The sequence below is a fragment of the Mchenga conophoros genome, linkage group LG9, assembly GCF_057382185.1.
Source record: "Mchenga conophoros isolate Kocher_MC1m ecotype Shallow Benthic linkage group LG9, M_conophoros_male_GT1.1, whole genome shotgun sequence".
Lineage (NCBI taxonomy): Eukaryota > Metazoa > Chordata > Actinopteri > Cichliformes > Cichlidae > Mchenga > Mchenga conophoros.
In genome coordinates, this window is record NC_140534.1 from 25608125 (window position 1) to 25626190 (window position 18066).

The following is an 18066-nucleotide window of genomic DNA, read 5'->3' on the forward strand; positions in this document are numbered from 1 at the left end:
TATTTTACAAAAATCCTCTAAAATGAACTAGAAAAAAGACTGAAATAGAAAAGGTGATTCATATTTATGCATATTCATTCATATTTTGAGCTATTTATAATAACTCAATCCTAATCAGTACTCACTGTGCTGCGTGATCTCAGAAAGCACGTGGAAAAGAAAAGGAAAAATCTACACCGTCTCCAAGGTGACATTAGGAAGTTTGTTTTTTTTTTTGTTTTTTTTTTTTTTTTTAAATGACATCAGAAACAGCAGTATGCGACATTACGTGATGGCAGAGCTTCAGTTCATCCTTTGTCATTTTTTTTTTTTTTTTTTTTTTTTAAATAAATAGGACAGGGGGAATGAATGAGAGAGAGAGGGGGAGAGAAAGAAAGAAAACCAAAGGGGAGAAGAGACGGTGAGAAGGGGGGGGAAGAGAGACAAAAAAAAAAAAAAAAAAAAAAAAAACTCCTGGGTCACCTGTATGGAGAAAAAAAACAAACAAACAAACAAAAACAAACAGAGGAGACAGCAAACAACAAAGAGCAACATAATAATAGAGAAAACAAAGCACCATCACAATAAACTAGCTAGTCATAGATATCAATATTTACTAAATAATAAACGATATTGTGCAGCACGCAAGATAGACAGCGCACAGTGTGCTTTGAGGCAGCAGCCAAGAAAGCTTTAGTCCGCGTCTGTGAATACCCATGTGTGCATACCTGTGTGGATCAGCATGCTTGCATTCCAAAGGTTTCTCCATGTAATGATCTGCTAGGGAGTGTGGGGGGGCCACAGCCCCGTCCTCCAGGGTGTGAAGCGGGTATGGAGGAGATCAAAACTCCAGACATCCAGAGGCCCCCAGAACACAAGAGACCATGGAAGACCAACAGAGGGGCAGCCGCGCCACTGTCCCAGTAAGAGCTGAGGAGAGTCCCAGATGAGGGCTCGCCCAGCAGCCGCGGAGCAGAAGTCAGGGGGAGTTGCAGTGACGCGCCCGTGAGCTCCGCCGGCCCCCAGCTGCGCCTGAGTGACCGAGCCCTAGGCCGAGAGGCCGGGGGCACCCCACCTCCAAAGGGGCCCGAGCGAGCCCCAGGCCCCAGGCCCCGACAAGCGGCCGCCAAGGAGTGAGCCGGTGTGTACCCGGACGCCCACCCCCAGACACAAAGAACCACCAACACACCGACACCTGAGGGAGTCCGCCACCGGCAGGGGAAGTGGTGGTGGGTGGAGATAGGCCTCCAAACCTTGGAGGGCCTGAGGTGACCCCAGAGAGGTGGCGTCTGATACCCAACCTGACATATAGACACAGACATACAGGCACACACAGACACAAACATCCATTCCCACCCTCATGCTCTCATCTGTGTGTGACATTAGGAAGTTTAAGGTCTTGGGTACAGGCTCGGTTACAATATGGGATGACTTTTCTGCATCTGATTAACAAAAACACGAGTGAGAGAAATGCCACGCAAAAAAAAACAAAAAAAACCCTCAACACAAATTCAAGTGGGAAACCAAAGCTGGCAGATCTTATCCCAAAGAGCCAATCAACAGGAAAAATATGAACTAGTCATGTTATTGAACTGACTGTTTCAAGATTGTCTTTATACATATGCATGTGATTTAGAATAGCATTTGTTTTTAAATATTTACCTTTTTTCTGATATGACTTTATCAGTTTTGGAATTTTGGCCCACTATTCTTTAGAGTGTTGCTTAAGTCTATTGAGGTTTGCAGGCATTCATTTATGCACAGCTCTCTTGAGGTCCCAACGCAGCATTTCAATCAGGCTGAGGTCTGAACTTGACTGGGTCACTGCAACAACTTTATTCTTTTATTTTTCATGCATTCTCTTGTGGATTGGCTGCTGTTTACTGTTACTTTGGTATACAGAGGAGTTCAAAATATCAAAATGATATTTTTATTTCTAAAGTATAATTGTTGTTGTTGTTGTTATCCATGATTGTTTAAACTTACAGTTTTACTAAAAAAGCTGAAATAAGGCACATTATTTGTTTTATGTCAAATTACAGTTATTTACTTGGACTCCTAATCAGAAAAAAATTGTCTTAGTACTTGAATAATATCATGCTTGATTAATTTGTGACTCCTCAGAGAAGTCCAGTGTGACGGCTCAAATTAGGATAAAAGAAAGAAGAACACCTGTTTATTACTTGCCTAATAAATAGCAATATCATTTTCAGCTTTTACAGATTTCTATAAAATTTGTGTTTTCTTGTTTTTCTGGCAGGTGCTCTAATTTATTTTTTAAGAACTGTATATGAACAAACACACTGGATTTCAAGACTATTTCATAAATTACCAGAGCACCGCAATGGATTGCAGCAGGTTTACACGCATCAGGTCTACTTCCTGTCAACAATTATAACTGATCAAAGTATTTTGTCTGGTTTTCTCAGCGTGATCTTCATTGTCAGAGACACTGAAGGTGGTGGGGTCTATAACAGATGCTACCCACTGACCTTAGAAAACATGGCGGAGGGGCCAGATGTTTGGATGACCTCACAACCTTGGGACCAGCTGATGTGGCAGTGATGGAGATGGGTACTGGCAGAAGAAACTGATCTAGTGGCAACAAAGGTTCCCATTTTTCCCGCTTTTTCTGTTTTGGTCTTTACCCCCGAAAGTGGGCAATCCTGGAAGGCAGGAAAACACAGAGAACAGAGGAAGAGGGATATACAGACACAAAAGAGAAAGAGACATGGAGAGGACTGGTCAGTGGTGCTGACAGTTGTCACAGATGTTGAGTTCAGCACAAAACTCTGCCAGAAGCCATCATGTCAAAGCTAAGTTAGCTGAATGAACAAGAACAACTGCAGGCCCTGCCACTTTAAATCTCGCTCAAAATTCAACAGCTGTTTCTTGAATGAATACAGATGCAAAATAATGATAATAATGTCTACTTAAAGCTCCTACACAGACGTAAACAACCCTTCTTAACCACACCCTGCACGCATGACGTCTCATTAGCTTTGCCCTGTTGCAGCTCTTTTGGTAGATTTAATTTTAGACACAGGGAACATTTTTATGTTTGACACTGAACTGTCAGGAAAATAATAGCTTTTAAATATATATATATATATATATATATATATATATATATATATATATATATATACACACACACACACACACACACACACACATATATGTATACATATATATATATTTGATTTGATATACCTTTATTAGTCCCACAAGGGGAAATTTCATAAGGCTGCCGACCATATATATATATGCTAAATAATTTTTAGTAATTTGTTTATTTCTTTAGATTTTCAAAGCACTAACAACACAACCAAGCAGGGAGTTTTTAAAGCTGTTAAAAACCCGTAAAGCATTTTTGTCATGTGTATCAACAGTGCTGCTTCAACATCATTTCTCCTCAAATCAACGCTTGTGCTTGTCGATTCTGGCATGTGAAATTCTTAACATTTTGACTGGGTGCATCTTGGCTCTGAGCATCTTCACTCAGCTCGGAGAATGTCTTTGTGCCAAGGCCACAGCCTGTGGCGGTTTTCCTAGTGACAGATGAGCATGTCAACATGTTTGTGTGTGCGTGCGTGTGTGTGGTGAAACAATAGGCCTGGTAAGCTGTGAACTGTGCTATCAGGCACAAAACTGCCAAGCTATCCAGTACGCAGTCTACCAGCGCTCTAATCAGATATTTTAAATCTGCATGTAAGTCTGTAAAATGTTACCAAGTGAATAGAGGTGCACCTGAGGGGACACACAAACAAAACTTTTGAAACACTTTTTTATTGGTCTACATCGTTCAGCCTCGAATTACCCTCACCTACAACAGCAAAGAGTGAAAAATAATGACAACAGAGAACTGCGACATGCGAATCTAAATGTGTTCGTCCTGTCTCCAGGCCTGTTGGCAAAGGGCAGCTCAGCTGTAGCAGGCAGACTGTGTGAACAGCAGACTATGAACATCTCTCCACAGGCCATACCAAGGTGTCTAATCCAGGAAACGCTGTGAACACACACCCTGTGGGCTCCCACAGTGCACCATGCAGCCGAGATCCAACCATAGCACTGCAACGAAACCATCCGTCTCACCTAACTAGTGTGTCTAATGTAAAGTTAGAAAAGTCTTCCATTTTTATGACACATAAAAAATATGCTAATAAGGTAAGATCACTCAGTTTGTATTCTTATACAGATCAGCTCAATGACTCATTTATTGAGGGATGAATATTAAATTAGGTGCAAATAAGGATTACATTTAAAGTGTAATATAGCTAGGCAGTTTTAAGATCTTGGACATAACGCTTATTTTTTTGCATGCATTAGATTAAGACTGTTGGAAAATTTTGATATCTTCATGAATGTCCAAAGAAGCATTTTAAAGATGCTTCGTGGATTTGTAAAATGAGTAAAGCTGGTTATTAAATTGTCTTGAATTTTTAGTTGATAAATATGAATAAACCAGTCTAAACTAGTGATATTTAATCAAATGCTGACTTTTTTACTGAACAGAAGGGTGACTTTATTAAAAAAAAAAATGTGCAGAGATAAATTTATCAATAATTCGTTTACACATTTCAGCACTTTACCTGAAGAAATATTGCCAGCTCGTCTACGAGTGTGTCTGCTGTCCAGCACCTGTCAAAGCAGCTGAGTGTCACCCACATCACAGGGTGTTGCAAAATGACAGCTCCCAATGTCTGCAAAGATGAAGCCTCGGGAAGGAAAAAAAAAAAAAAAACAGGACAGATCTAAATTTCATACTCCCAAGTATATCAAAGTGACTCCTGTCAGCATTGCATCAAAGCAGAGAAACAGGAACTGTTCATTTTTACAGCTCGGAGTGGGACTGTGGAGGGGCTTTCTTGTAGGGGGGGAAACAGGCTGGGAAGGTGAGCACCGTAAATTATGCTGGGTGACTTACAGGGAAAACGATGACAATGAAAAGCACCTTGTCAAAAATCCCCTTGTTTGGAAGTATGACAGCGGAGTGAAAATGAGGTCCTGACACAGGGTGAAGGGAGACAAAAAAAGTCGGTTTCCACAGATCGAGTTTCTTTATGTTGAAAAGCTGCATCCGTGTGGACTTCATCTGACACTGCAAGTCTGCTGGTGACAGTGCTGCCTGCATGGTGCAACACTGTGGTAACACCTGTGATTTCGTCTTAGATCTTTTCAGGAAATTCTGTTTCATCAGTTGCGTTTTTCTTTCCCTTTTCTTTTTTTTGGGGATGTAGCCAATACTGGTAAAAATATCAATCTGACTCAAATATGAAAGTGTGGATTACAATTTACAACAGATTTTTTCATTGTTTTATTCGAAGGGGCCGTTTTTGTGGAGCAGAAAACAAGTGCAGACAAAAAAAAAAAAGAGATCAGAGCTAAACACAAAATAACATTGACAATTACCATGGGGCAAGCCTTTTTACCTAAGAAAGCTGAATAAACAAGTGAGTGTCTTTGCCTCTATAGGCCTACAGTGCTACAAGATACAGAGATACAACTTGTGCGGAGATGACAAATATTGAGACTTGAGGCTAAAAGAAAACCAAGGCAACCAAAATCTGGTTTTGTCCCAGGGCCAAAGCCTGCACTGCACTGTGGGCCACTTCTGATTTCTGCACTAGCTGGTGTAACGCAACCAGCCATGCATTAGCATTGGCCCTCCAGTTAGAGCAGGCTCTTAGGATCCTGTCACCCGAACTTATCATACACTCTTGTTTTTCATGCACACACGGCAGACACAAAAAACAAACATGGAAGAGCAGCTTGCTAGCTTGCTTTTACTGGACACAGATCTCTTTGAGCTTCCTGTTGTCTTCAGATTATGTTCACATTTTTAGAAACATTTAATCCTGCTCAGACCGCTAAAGCATCTCCAGCAGGGCTGCTCCTCTACACAACATAAAAGCTTGAATCTACCTGAATATAAAGCTGCCCCATCTCCCTCACCACTTAGAGGGGGGGCCTGAGCTAGAATACAAAGTTCAACAACTGTGAAGAAGGAACTATTAAAGAGGACACACAAAGCAGTGACCTTGACTGACAAGTGCTCTTCATTCTGGCCATAAACAGCAGTGGGGCCTGATAAGTGTTCACCGGTGCGGGAAGTAATGACCTATCCGTCAGCAGTGGTTGGGCTGTGTGAGGTAGTATAAATGGAACATACATAATGTACAGCAATAATACCAGCACGCTCACAGCCTAATGTATTATCATTATTCTTGGGGACCAGGGTTTTTTCCCCCCTCCTCTAACCCCGAACAGCGTGCCTCAACAAGGCGGTTAAATGCCTTCCGGCCACGATAATTTTATTCTAATCTTTGTTCCATATTATAATTTTCATGGTCAGAAATACACCAGGAAGCAACAGCACGTTTCTATCAAGGGCTAAACAGAACACAGGTCATAACTGGGGGTTTTATGTGACTGTATAACCACTCGTTCTCAGTGCACCAGTCAATTTACGATAAGAATGGAGAAAGCAGTAAATTTATGTGTGATGGCCCATCTCAAACAACATCGTTATGTGCTGAACTAGCTTCTGATAGCATAGCTGAACCTTCTTAAAAAAGGTTATTGGAAATTCCAATATTTCCAACATTAAGGTACATTATCAAATTTTACTACAAAGTTAAAATAAGTTTGGGGGGAAAAAACAAAACACCTGGCGTCTATGTAAAAGCTTCAACCTAATACAAATAATTCAAGTTAAAGGCCATTACTGAGCACAGAAACTCCATCAACATCCTGTAGTACATACAGCTCATCATACTCAAATGTAATTATAGACAGACACCAGCGTGAGGAGGTACACTGCTGACAGAGTCACCACTGGACAGAACAGAGTCACTTCCTTCTCAGCTGATTATGCAAGTCTGCATTTACTGCAGACGAACGTGCACAGTATCAAACATTACACATCTTCAGCAGACAGATAGGAGCTGAAAAGTTAGACTGAATGTAAAAAACAAAAAACAAAACAATGAGTGATTTCTTAGCCTGCAGGGAAAAGTGAATATAAGACTACAGCCAGTTAGCTTAAACTAGCTTAAAAAATCCACTGCGTTGTGAAATTTTGATGATTTTGATACACATCATTCTTGACATTGTTGGATCATCTCATGCTTACTATCCCAGAAAGACTTTTTTTTTTACATATAAAATAAAGTTACTATCGCAAACAGTCAGAAGCAACTCCTGGCAATCTTAGTTAGCACTCAGAATTAGATGCATCTGATCCTTTTAATCTAAAATGTATTTGAGAGAAGATTTTTTGAATTATTTTATGCCAGTTATGTGCTGCAAGCCAGCAGGGAGCCAGATGATCAGTTCAACAACACCTGTGGTACTCAAGCTTTATGACAATAAAGCTTGAGTATTTATACTGCATAGTGCCAAATCACAACAACAGGCGCCTCAAAGCACTTTATGTTATTATATTATTATTTAAGATAAAGACTCTACAAAAATACAGAGAAAACATCAACAATCAGACTATCCACTGTTATCAAAAATCTGGCAAAAGCGGGAGGGAAAAACTCTCTTTTAACAGGAAGAAATTTCCAACAGAATCAGGCTCACGAAGAGGCAGCCATCTGCCGTGACCAGTTAGAGTTGAGGGAAGGGAGAGAGGACAAAAGCTACGCTGTGGAAGAGAGTCAGAAATTCATAATTATAAATGACTTAGTGCACAGTGGTGCATAAACTGATAGAGTCAAAAGATGTGTGTGAAGGAAGAAACACTTCCCAGTGCATCATGGGAAGCCCCCAGAAGTCCAAAACTATTCAGCGTAACTAAGGAAGGACTCAGGTTTGTTCTCGACATTGTAGGGCACCAACAGACTGTACATAAAAAATGGACAGCTTCAGGTCTGAAACATGAAGAAATGTTTTGTTTTAAGCCTCATTAGCCAAAAGCATCCCACTTAGAAACACAATGAAGAACGTATGAACCTTGATAACCAAGATAGCTACCTCTAGAATTAGCAGACCAACCCTTTAAATATGGTCACACCTAGTTTCAAAAGATTAAGATGCGACAACCAAAATTTATAACTTGAGGTAGTTATGTTAAATTCCTCATACGTTCATTACATGGTGGCTGCTTCCATCTTTGATATACAGTCTAAGGACCACGTTTCAGTTTCTTATTTCCTAAAAAGGCAGAAAATTGTTGTATCACTCAAAGCTGCTGTAGTGGATATATAACATTTTTAAGAGACTATGACAAAAGTTTGTCTGATTAATAGCTTCAGATAAGTATAATCAACTTCAAGGAGTGGAGCATTAGCATTAATCTATTCATCGTGAGTCAAATGAGTCAACAGTAAAGTATTTTGTTTCTTTCACGGCAGAATATTGAACAAAACTTATCACATCCCAAAATATACCTAGTGATAGCTCATTCTGTCTAGTTGCTGTACTAGTTGTGCTGAGAGTAATAATGTAACGCCATTAATTAGCAGGCATTTCTGAGGCCTCCCACACACATATCGCATCAAAGTCACAGCCAGTGTCCTTATCCAAAACTCATTTCTACTCCACAAAAACACGGATATGCAGTGCTACTACGCAACGTAACATTCCCGTAATGCTGCATATCACAGAAATCAATTCCCAGATACATTTTCGAAAATACAGAAAGGGCAGTAGTTAAAATGTTGACTGTAAAAAAAAGTAGCTGTAATGGTTTTAGCAATGAGAATATTCTTGTCACATTTAAGCATTACAAATCTTGCGTGCATTCCCGTCTCATCTCTCCCAGGTATCCCTACAGAGCAGAGAAAAATGAAGGATGCCTCTAAAGCTTGGAGACAGTAATCTCCCCAGTGGAGGTCAAATCTAACATGGCAGGTTAGTGTCTGTGGAGATTGACAGCCTCGAGAAATACTGCTGCCAGGCACCCACAATGCACAGTGACAGTGAACACCTCCCAGGAAAAAGGCTGGTTACCAAGCCTTATAGAGCGACTGTCAGAGGGCGCCTGTTGTCAGAGCTGCTGCCAACTCTGCACTGACAGACTCTGTCAACCTATCTCTATCATATCGAAGCCATCTCAATCATGCGAACACCAAGCTGATCTAACCTGAACACATCTTTATCAGAAGCGTTCGCAGGCAACATTTATTCTTCCTGCATTTAAACCGTTTTCATCCAACAGGAATTTATCCACAGTTGAACATTTGCAGTTTCCAGTTTCTCAAATTGTAGAATTTGCTAATCTTTCTCTGTCAAAATGCAAATTAAGCAACATATCATCAAAATAAACTAGATTTTTTTCATTTTGTACATTAATTCTGCAGTTAATTGAAAAAAGACAACATAATCATTTTGCTCCATGTAAACATGTATATGGAATATAAGTGCCATAATATATGTTGTTTACTGATACTCTGTAGAGAAATGCTGTACAGCAGACCACTAATTGCATGAAATATGTTATCTTACAGGCTTGTGCTGTCTGCGTTTCATAAACAAAGGCTGACAGATCATGCCCTAAACCAGTGACCCTGCTGTGAGCATATGCACTAATGCAAGGTCACACTGGAGACTGGCCACATGAGGAGAAAACAGCCATCTAATTTGCTTTGTGAGCCCAGCAGACAAACTCCTGATGTAGTCATCACAGGCTGCTATAACATGTCAGTGTGTTAAATGGGAACCTTTTTCATTAGGAGCCCTAATAAGTGTCCCATGTATGAAACAGAGATTCCTTTCTCTTTTATGTCTGAGGCAGAAAAAAAATGACAAGGAGAATTTCGCTGCCAAAAACATGTTATACTCTCGGCGTCGAGGAGGCTTTGTTGGCTCTCACAGTGCTCAGCTGTGTACAAAAGCATAGCAGCTGATTTTCATAATGACAGGTGGCCATCTTTAAAATAATAATACCAGCCACAAACAACCGTGGTTGGCCTATTTAGCAATTGATAAAAGAACATCGCAACAGCTTCTGGTCCCCTTGGGGTCTAAATACTGATATAAAATCTATATAAATGAGTGAAGGTTGAGGAACCATGACTTTTAAATAGAAGCAATATTTTAGATATTATACATAAAGATACATGTTTTTGCAATATATTTCTGCAGAACAGCTGTTACAGATAAGGAAGTGTCACTGGTTTGATAAACATGGGTGGAGGTTGAGTGTTGATGGCAGCATGCTATAAAGGAGGGGGTGATGGTGGTTGAGAGAGAGGGGGTGGGTTATTGAATCCAGAAAAGACAGGCAGACGTACAGACAAACAGACCTATAGCCTGACGCCGTTCCCCCTCATCCTCTGCTTGCCCTTTGTCATGCACCCTCCTCACCTCCAGAGCTGTCACTGGCTTGTCAGAACCAATCACAGGATGCCATGCTGTCTGCCAGCCATGTACCAGTTTGGACAGGATGACATCAAATTTCTGGTGCTACGTGTCAAGGACCATATGAAAACAGATGTCCTCATTACTGGGTTGCCCCGTGCTTTAGACTACTTATTCAACTTTTCACAGATCAGGGGATTAAGGAACATCACAAGGTTTTTTAACTCTAATCTTATTATTCGTTCAAGTTAATGTTAAAATATTGGAAAAAAAAACAATTAAATAGCGTTTGCCATAAATAATATTGTCTTTTACGTTGATGGCGTAAGACTAAGGAGAGAAAAACAGCAAACTAAAATCCAGTCAAAGCCCGCTCACACTGTGATAAAACGGTTACATGTCCAAGCCCAGTGTTATGCATATATGAGGCCCTCTGAGATCCAGCATGACAAAAGTAACTTTATTGAATAGGACAGATCGCTGCTTGTCTGACTGACTTAATCTGTTTGATTGAGCAACGGGATGCCTTCGGCTTCACAAGTCCTTCAAAGGCCGCAGATTCTGCAAGTGTGAAAAAAGAGGGAGGAGAAAAAAAAGAAAAAATATCCCCCTACAACCCTTCTTCTGCAACAGACATGCACACATACACACAGCAGTGCAGCTTTTGGAGGGCTTATTTATGAGCTTTAAACATCTTATTCATTGCCCTACCACCCAAGCCTTTTTCAGATCATCAGCCTCTGACAAAGACTGCAAGCTTGGAAAATCTGTCATCTGTCAGCGTCATTGATTAGGAGCAGAACTCTGGGCGGATGCAGCCAGCCGTTGAGGAGTAATAAAGGGCAGAGTTGAAAAGTATCTCCCCCCCCACAATAATACTGCCGCTGCAATTTTCCTCTAGAATCAATAGCGTGCCACATTACAGAGCCATACATTCATTTCCTCATGCTTCACGATCTTATTATGGGAATCCAACTTTCCACTCCGCCCCCTTTTTTCACCCAGCCGTCCACACACAAAGCAGAACTCAGCTATCATTGTGCTTGATCTGAATTTTATTTAGAGCTCCATATGCTTCTCCAGCCTCCTCTCAAAGCCCGGTGTTGATGCTTGGCCTCTCTTGGCCCGTTAACCATTAAAAGAGGGGCCACTCTGTCACTGCACTGCTTATTGTGAGCCTAGGAGGTTAAGAGACAAAAGTGTGAGATCATGAATGAGTGGCTGGCAGTCTATTGGAGGTTGCCGCAGATCTGAAATGAGAAACTGCACCTGATGCATGCATTTTGAAAGAGAACCGGGGATTATTTTGTCTCCCCGAGTGCCCCATTAAACACAACGACTGGCACGCCTATCAACACCTCGGCAAAGGAGAGGCTCGTCGGTGTGGCGCCGTGGACTTATGGGATTTGCTTATTGTTTCTCTGCTGCTGTCTGAACTAAATGCAGCTAAATACCTACTGAGATCTCCTGGCTGCTATGAGCATCCAGACTAACATTCAGCTAAACACGAGACAACAGAGGAGCTGGATGAAACCCCAGAGATACTCTACACCTCACGGCGGGGACAAAGCACCAGAATTGTCCTTCTGCTGTTTCAGGTCCTGCTCTGCACACACATTTCTCTACACTTTCTCCCCTCAAAATACCCAAAGCCGTGTCTCTCAGTCTCTAGGTCCCCCCTTAGTGACAATTTGTCCACATCAGAGAACCATCATCTCTAACAAGATCTGACTCGTGACACACAGATGGGGAGGGGCTGGACACGGGCAGTGCTAGCGCTGGGTGCCTGCCTGCCTGCCCTGGGGCTACAGAAAAACGCCATGCTCAGACTGCCGTGTGAGAGAACACAACTGCTTTCTGCTAAACTCTGCTTTTCCACCATAAGCTCTACCAGCCCACAGCCGGCATCGCTGGGCCATTACAAATGAATGAGATGCAATAAAATGTCAAGAAAAAACAACAAAAAGGGAATGCTACTCTTTATATTATTAAACACAAGAAACTGAAATGTAATATACAGCCTAAAAGTGCAGAAAACTATTTTTAATCATGACATTTGTCACACTAAGACCTTTAAAGTTATTCATAGCTGTTAACAAGCTTAGCGAGTGCTACAAAGAACAACAGACTGCATTATAACACAAGGAACTTCATTACTGCAAGAAGAGAAAAGATTTTCAAAGCATCCAAACACAATAAGCCTGTGACCAAGCAGTAAGTCATGTGAAATAAGCTTTGTATTGTGACAGAAAGAACAGACCCTATCAGGCCCTCATTTATTCATCTGTCAACCCACACACGGGAAGAGCCGGGAAAAATTTTTCTTTGGTGCCTTAAGGCAACTGTCATTAACTCTGCCATCAACATCATCCAGAAGTTTCACGAGTGTGCTAGAATATCATAAATAATGTCAACTTCCATCTCTAAACAAGACCTTTTTAGTAATGGCATTATATTGCCTGCATATGTTGGTTTAATGTCGGGTTACACAAAGACCCTCAGATATGAACTTTCCATTATTCTGACGACATTTAAATGCTTCGACTTCATGTTTGAATGAGCGCATGAGGTCGGATCTCGTTAGATCATGTCTAACATGTCTTTCACAAAGAAGTCCAAACTTCATGCAGGCATACACAAAATTACAACACAGAGACTTGGGCCATTGCTACCTACAGCGGGCGTCACCGTGGGCTGTCGTCTGTGCATTTGTCTCTTGAATTTTACGAGTCACTCAGGTCAATAAAGAGCAAGACTGTATGGAGAATGCACTAAACAGCTATAAGGAACATTATCGTTCAAAGTGAGCGATGTATGAATGCCAGATTGATGAACACAACAACGGTGTACATCTCACACACACACACACACAGACACACACTGAACTTATTTTTACACCCCCACACGTGTGGACTCGCAGCCTCTCTGTTCCGGTCAAGTGCTTCAGCCAGGACAACAACGTATGCAATTAGGTCATGCTGGTCAGTGTCACCCACACGGGGGACAACAGTCATTATGAATTTCAAATAAAAGTTAAATCGTACCAGGAAAGAGGACAGGAAATTGTCCAGAGGAATACTAAGTAACAAAACAGAAAAATAAATTGCAGAATACACATTTTACATGATATGAATAAAATTTTAATTTGATGGGCTTAGCCGGTACCAATCTTTTTCGTATCAGCGTAAAAAATCATAACAACCTAACAACAAGCCTTCCTTTCTGTTTCTTATCTTTCTATTTGATTTCTCAGTAAGATCATCACTGCATCATCACTCTGGAAACCTACATATTAAATATAAATGCAGAGCAATAAAATCAGTGTTATTAAAAACCCAAAATAAGCAGAAATATCTAGTTTTGAATGAATCTGCTTTTGCTCCAAACGCATGAAATTGTTGCATTTTTTTGTTTTTACCAAAATGTATTCATGTAGTCCCAGCCAATCTTCTTAGTCCAAGCCAAGTAACGAACAATGATCTCTTTATTTCTGTGTTTCACTATGATTGCAAAGTGGGAGAAGCGGCAGGTTTAGGACAGCCGCAAACAATAAGACCGACCACAGAATCACAGGAGTTATGTTATGGCTGTTTCAACTGTTTTTTTTAGAGAATTCATGATTATATCCACATTTGGTATGTCAAAAAAGCACAGTGCAAGTGCAACCAGAAAAGTTGTGGCGTATAACATGTGTGTAAAACAGTTGATGGGAACAGCAGGGTAATAAGAAATATTAGCTAAGTTAACAGTTATAGGTCTTTTGGCCTGGCACTGGTCAACTTGTGCACAGCGTGCTTACAAGCTTGCAATACCCTGGCAGAAACCTTGAGCATCCATGAGCCTCAAATTAACAGGAATTTTCCTTCTGCACTCCTGGCTGCCAACCATGGACTCCCACCAACACCAGCAACACCTTTTTCATGCAAGTAAAATGGAAATTAAAGACAAAATTGTGTTGCTTTTAATTACCAACATACATTTGAAACTCTTAGAGTTAAGCAGCTCACTCAAGCAGTGCACAAAACTAAAACAAATCAACATTTTGATGCTCCTAATAATGTTTCCCGTCTTTACTACCATGCGATATTTTCATGCTTCCACTCTCCTGCAGTACCCCCCAACCCTGCTGGCTGCTCTCACATTCTCACCTCACTCTCCTGGCCCTCTGGCCCTAATCCCTGGCTCTGGCTCTTGACAACCTCACCCACTGAGCTACAGATTGGCCGGCACACAATGCCCCAGATCCTCATTCACCAACACAATGCACTCACCGGCCATACACCTTCCCTTCTCTTTAACTCTCTGACCACATCCCTTCTGTCCAATCCCTCATTTTTCTTTCCCCTTCATTCATTCTCTTCGTTCATTTAATTTCCTCAAGCTCTCTCCAAGTCTGTCTCTCTTGCTCTGACTCTGTCTTTCTGCCAACTTGGTGGCGACTGGTGGGGCAAAACACGGAAACCGTCTCCCGCCTGGTTTCATTGCAGGGCATCGTGAGCAGGACGAGCCAGACCTCACAAAGCCATTGCAGAGTGAAACAAAGGTTGTGTGCTCCATCATTCAAACCGGGGCCACTCCGACAGCTGCCTCCGCCACGCTCACACTGACAAACGGCCAGAAAAACAGATGGTTTGTGCATTCATGACCAGTTTAGTGGAAGCCCAGGAGTCACCCCCATTCAAGGGGAGGGTTTTTGTCAGCTATTCCGTGATAAAGCTTTTCAGTCTGGTAGAAAATTAGAAATGCATTTTAAAATTGTCCCTTAATTATTGAGGTCATCCCGGCCCCATGGAGGAGAGAGGAAAGAGCTGAGGCTCTGGCTTTGTGACACATGACTGATCTGAAAAGATGGGCTGCCTCATTTCACTTTTTGAATCCTGCCAACACATTAACATACATTTGTCAGTTGCTTCTGAAGAGCAGATGCATTGAATGTTAGAAGCTAGCTATCCTCCGAGGAGAGAAAAGTTCATCATCTCAACATCTGATCAATACTGACACTGAAATCGTTCCCCCCACTGAAAATTAGCTTAATAAAGAATACTCCCCCTCGTTAGGTCAATTAGGTACTTTTTTCATACCTGCAATGCATTCATGCTTTCTTGTGAGGGACCCGTGCTGTTCCCTTATCGGGACTTTCTCATCTTCTGTCAGTCACAACGACACATGCAAGCACATCTGCATAGCGTTGATAGCTGAAGAGTGTGACCAAGCTCTGAGTCTTACACCACCTCCTCACTTTTAAACTCATTTAGATTAAAAATGGCCCAAGAAAAGAGAGAAGTAGACCCTTACCTTTCAGCCCAGCTCAGTCCTGGGTAAGCTTTGTCTGTTCTAAAAGCCTTTATTTAAAGTATACAATATGGAGTTCATATGAATTTCAACCCTTAAAGAATGAAATTCAAACAGGCAAGGATAGCATGTGTAATATTTGACATTTCACAACTTTAGACAATACATAAACAAGTATATGAGACTGAGACAACCACAATAATGGTGTATGTCATGTCATTAAAGAGAGCTTAACAATTGCTTTAAAGCACTGAGGCGTGAACCATAGTGGGGCTTCTGAGCATCATCATCAAGCTGTTGGCAAGACACCCCAAAAAAGTCATTTCCAATTGCGAGAGAAAGCATTCACCATGTTGAACTATATCATACACAACACTGTTTACACAAATTAGCTGAAGTGCCAGCCAAAGTGACACTGACTAAACTTACTTTGTTTGGTCCTCCGTATAAAATTAGTTTCACGTCTCCCAGCGCCTAACAACGCAGGGAGAACGGCTGAGCAGATATGAATTAAAGATAATGCCAAGCCACAGCACGTCTGTCTCTGCCTCGAAACCATCTGGACGTTCAATATTACATCCTCGTCTACACTTTTCACACTGATCAGGATCACAGTTCTTTGACGTGTCCCCGTGATGCCCATTCGTGGTTGCTGACTGAACACATTTGTCGAGGTATCACTCTCGTTCTTGAGGTAGTCATGCGACGGCCTTTACAGAAGTTGTCTGTTTGAGAAGTCACAGCTGGAGCAGAGATGAGAGCCGCTAACCTACAAAAACATCATGTTAAAGTAATTTCATTAGATGTAAAATTTGCTATATTTTAAGAAATAGACACGCTAAAATATTAGCTTTGTTTTATGAAGTGATAAAATGGTTAAAATTTTGGTGTCAAAGAAAAGTGACCGGAGAACTGGAAGCATAACTTAACCGCTTTGTGATCTAACATGTTGTGATCCTATTAATAATCATGCAGGCTCAGCATCATTGCACTGGACTGGTAGAGGCAAATTAACATAATCATTGTCTTCATTAGCATAATTTCTGTGCTAGTTTGTCTGTGTTACTTACTGTAACGTATAGCACAATAGAGACACCCAGCAGAATGCTACAAGCTGCAGATAACAGCAAACCACAGACTCTCACTGAGCTGTGAGAGAGCCACACACTATGATACAAACACAGATACACCTTTGCATAAACACAGTTACACACACTTCAAACACATGAAGCCGATTGCACCCTGACAGCTTTGTTTGCACTTAAGCACTGCCCTCCTCTGACTGTCCAAGGAAGTGCATACAGTCCATACAGCTACTCATCAGCGCTGCTCCGAGTCATTACACTCTTTAAAGCAAAGATGATTTCAAGATTAATTTTATTGCTGGTAAAGAGCCTGCAGAAGGTGGATGAGCGGAGTCCTCCCCACCCCATTCTCATCCCCCCATCACCACCACATCCAGTGCCATTTGTTGTTGGACTGCACCCCTTTGGCACCAGACAGGAATCACTTCCTCAGAACATGATGTGGGAGGTGTTCAAAGATAGACGCTGACAGAAATCTGCTGCCGTTGCCAAAAGCGCTGGCATTTCCACGACACAAGCAGTGACTCTCAGACGGATGTGATCCGATCAAATAGACGTGATAAAAACGTGTGAATTTGGACAAAAAATAGCAATCAGATTGAATAAATACAAGCTAGAGGTGGGCATAAACAACCTGAAAAATAACTCACAGTATGTTGCTATGCTGCAAACAAAAAAAAAGTATCTTTCAACAGGAAAAATATATCTTATTTGCCAGCGTAGCCCTTTGGTTAGATTCTGACTGGTGGTGTTGTTATTTTAAGCTCAACCAGCTGGTAACTTGATGATACTCAAAGTTGTTTAGTGGCCAAAAACGGATACATTTTCCATCTTTTTTTCCAAGCCTGTACAAACTGCTCTTCAGCATTTAAGCAGAAAGTAATTAAACTCCCAGTAGACTCTAATCAGCATTCATGAGTGGCATCGGCTCTAAGTATGATATACAGTACAGCCCCTGTCAAGGTGATTTCTCACCTCTCACCATTTCCTCCAACAGCTCTCACCATGGCCATCACACACACACACACACACACACACAGCTGTTGTGTGCTTGTCCCTCCCAAATTAATACCCACAAGTGAAACCGTGACCTGCAGAAGGCAGCCCCGACCCGCCGTCCCGGAGCGACTCAGTGGATCCACCCCCTGAGCACGTGGCTCTGTCTGTCTTCCCCTACTCTCCCACCCACCCCCAAAGACTGAGCAAGGACAAGAGCTTGCAAGAGATGAATAAGGTAATCGCTGGCACGGTACTATAAAGCGTAGGCGTGCGTGATAAAAGATCGCTGATTTGTTTGTTAAGCAAATTAAAAACAACTGAAGTTCTTTAATTTTTTCTGATTATTTCTTTACTCCATACTTCTCCTCACAAAAGGAGCAGTTGTGGAAGTCCTGAAGGATTG

General features: G+C 41.5%; 1 long non-coding RNA gene across 1 annotated transcript in view; it reads right to left on the reverse strand.

Annotated features, from left to right (window-relative positions):
• Positions 1 to 204: 204 nt before the first annotated feature.
• The window catches only part of LOC146567393 (uncharacterized), a 29910-nt gene continuing 12048 nt past the window's right edge, over positions 205 to 18066 (reverse strand). The window contains exons 2-3 of the long non-coding RNA XR_014893766.1: positions 4572 to 4697; positions 205 to 2645 (exon numbers count right to left, since the gene is read on the reverse strand). This is a non-coding gene — a long non-coding RNA (uncharacterized LOC146567393). The remainder of the gene's footprint in view (positions 2646 to 4571; positions 4698 to 18066) is intronic.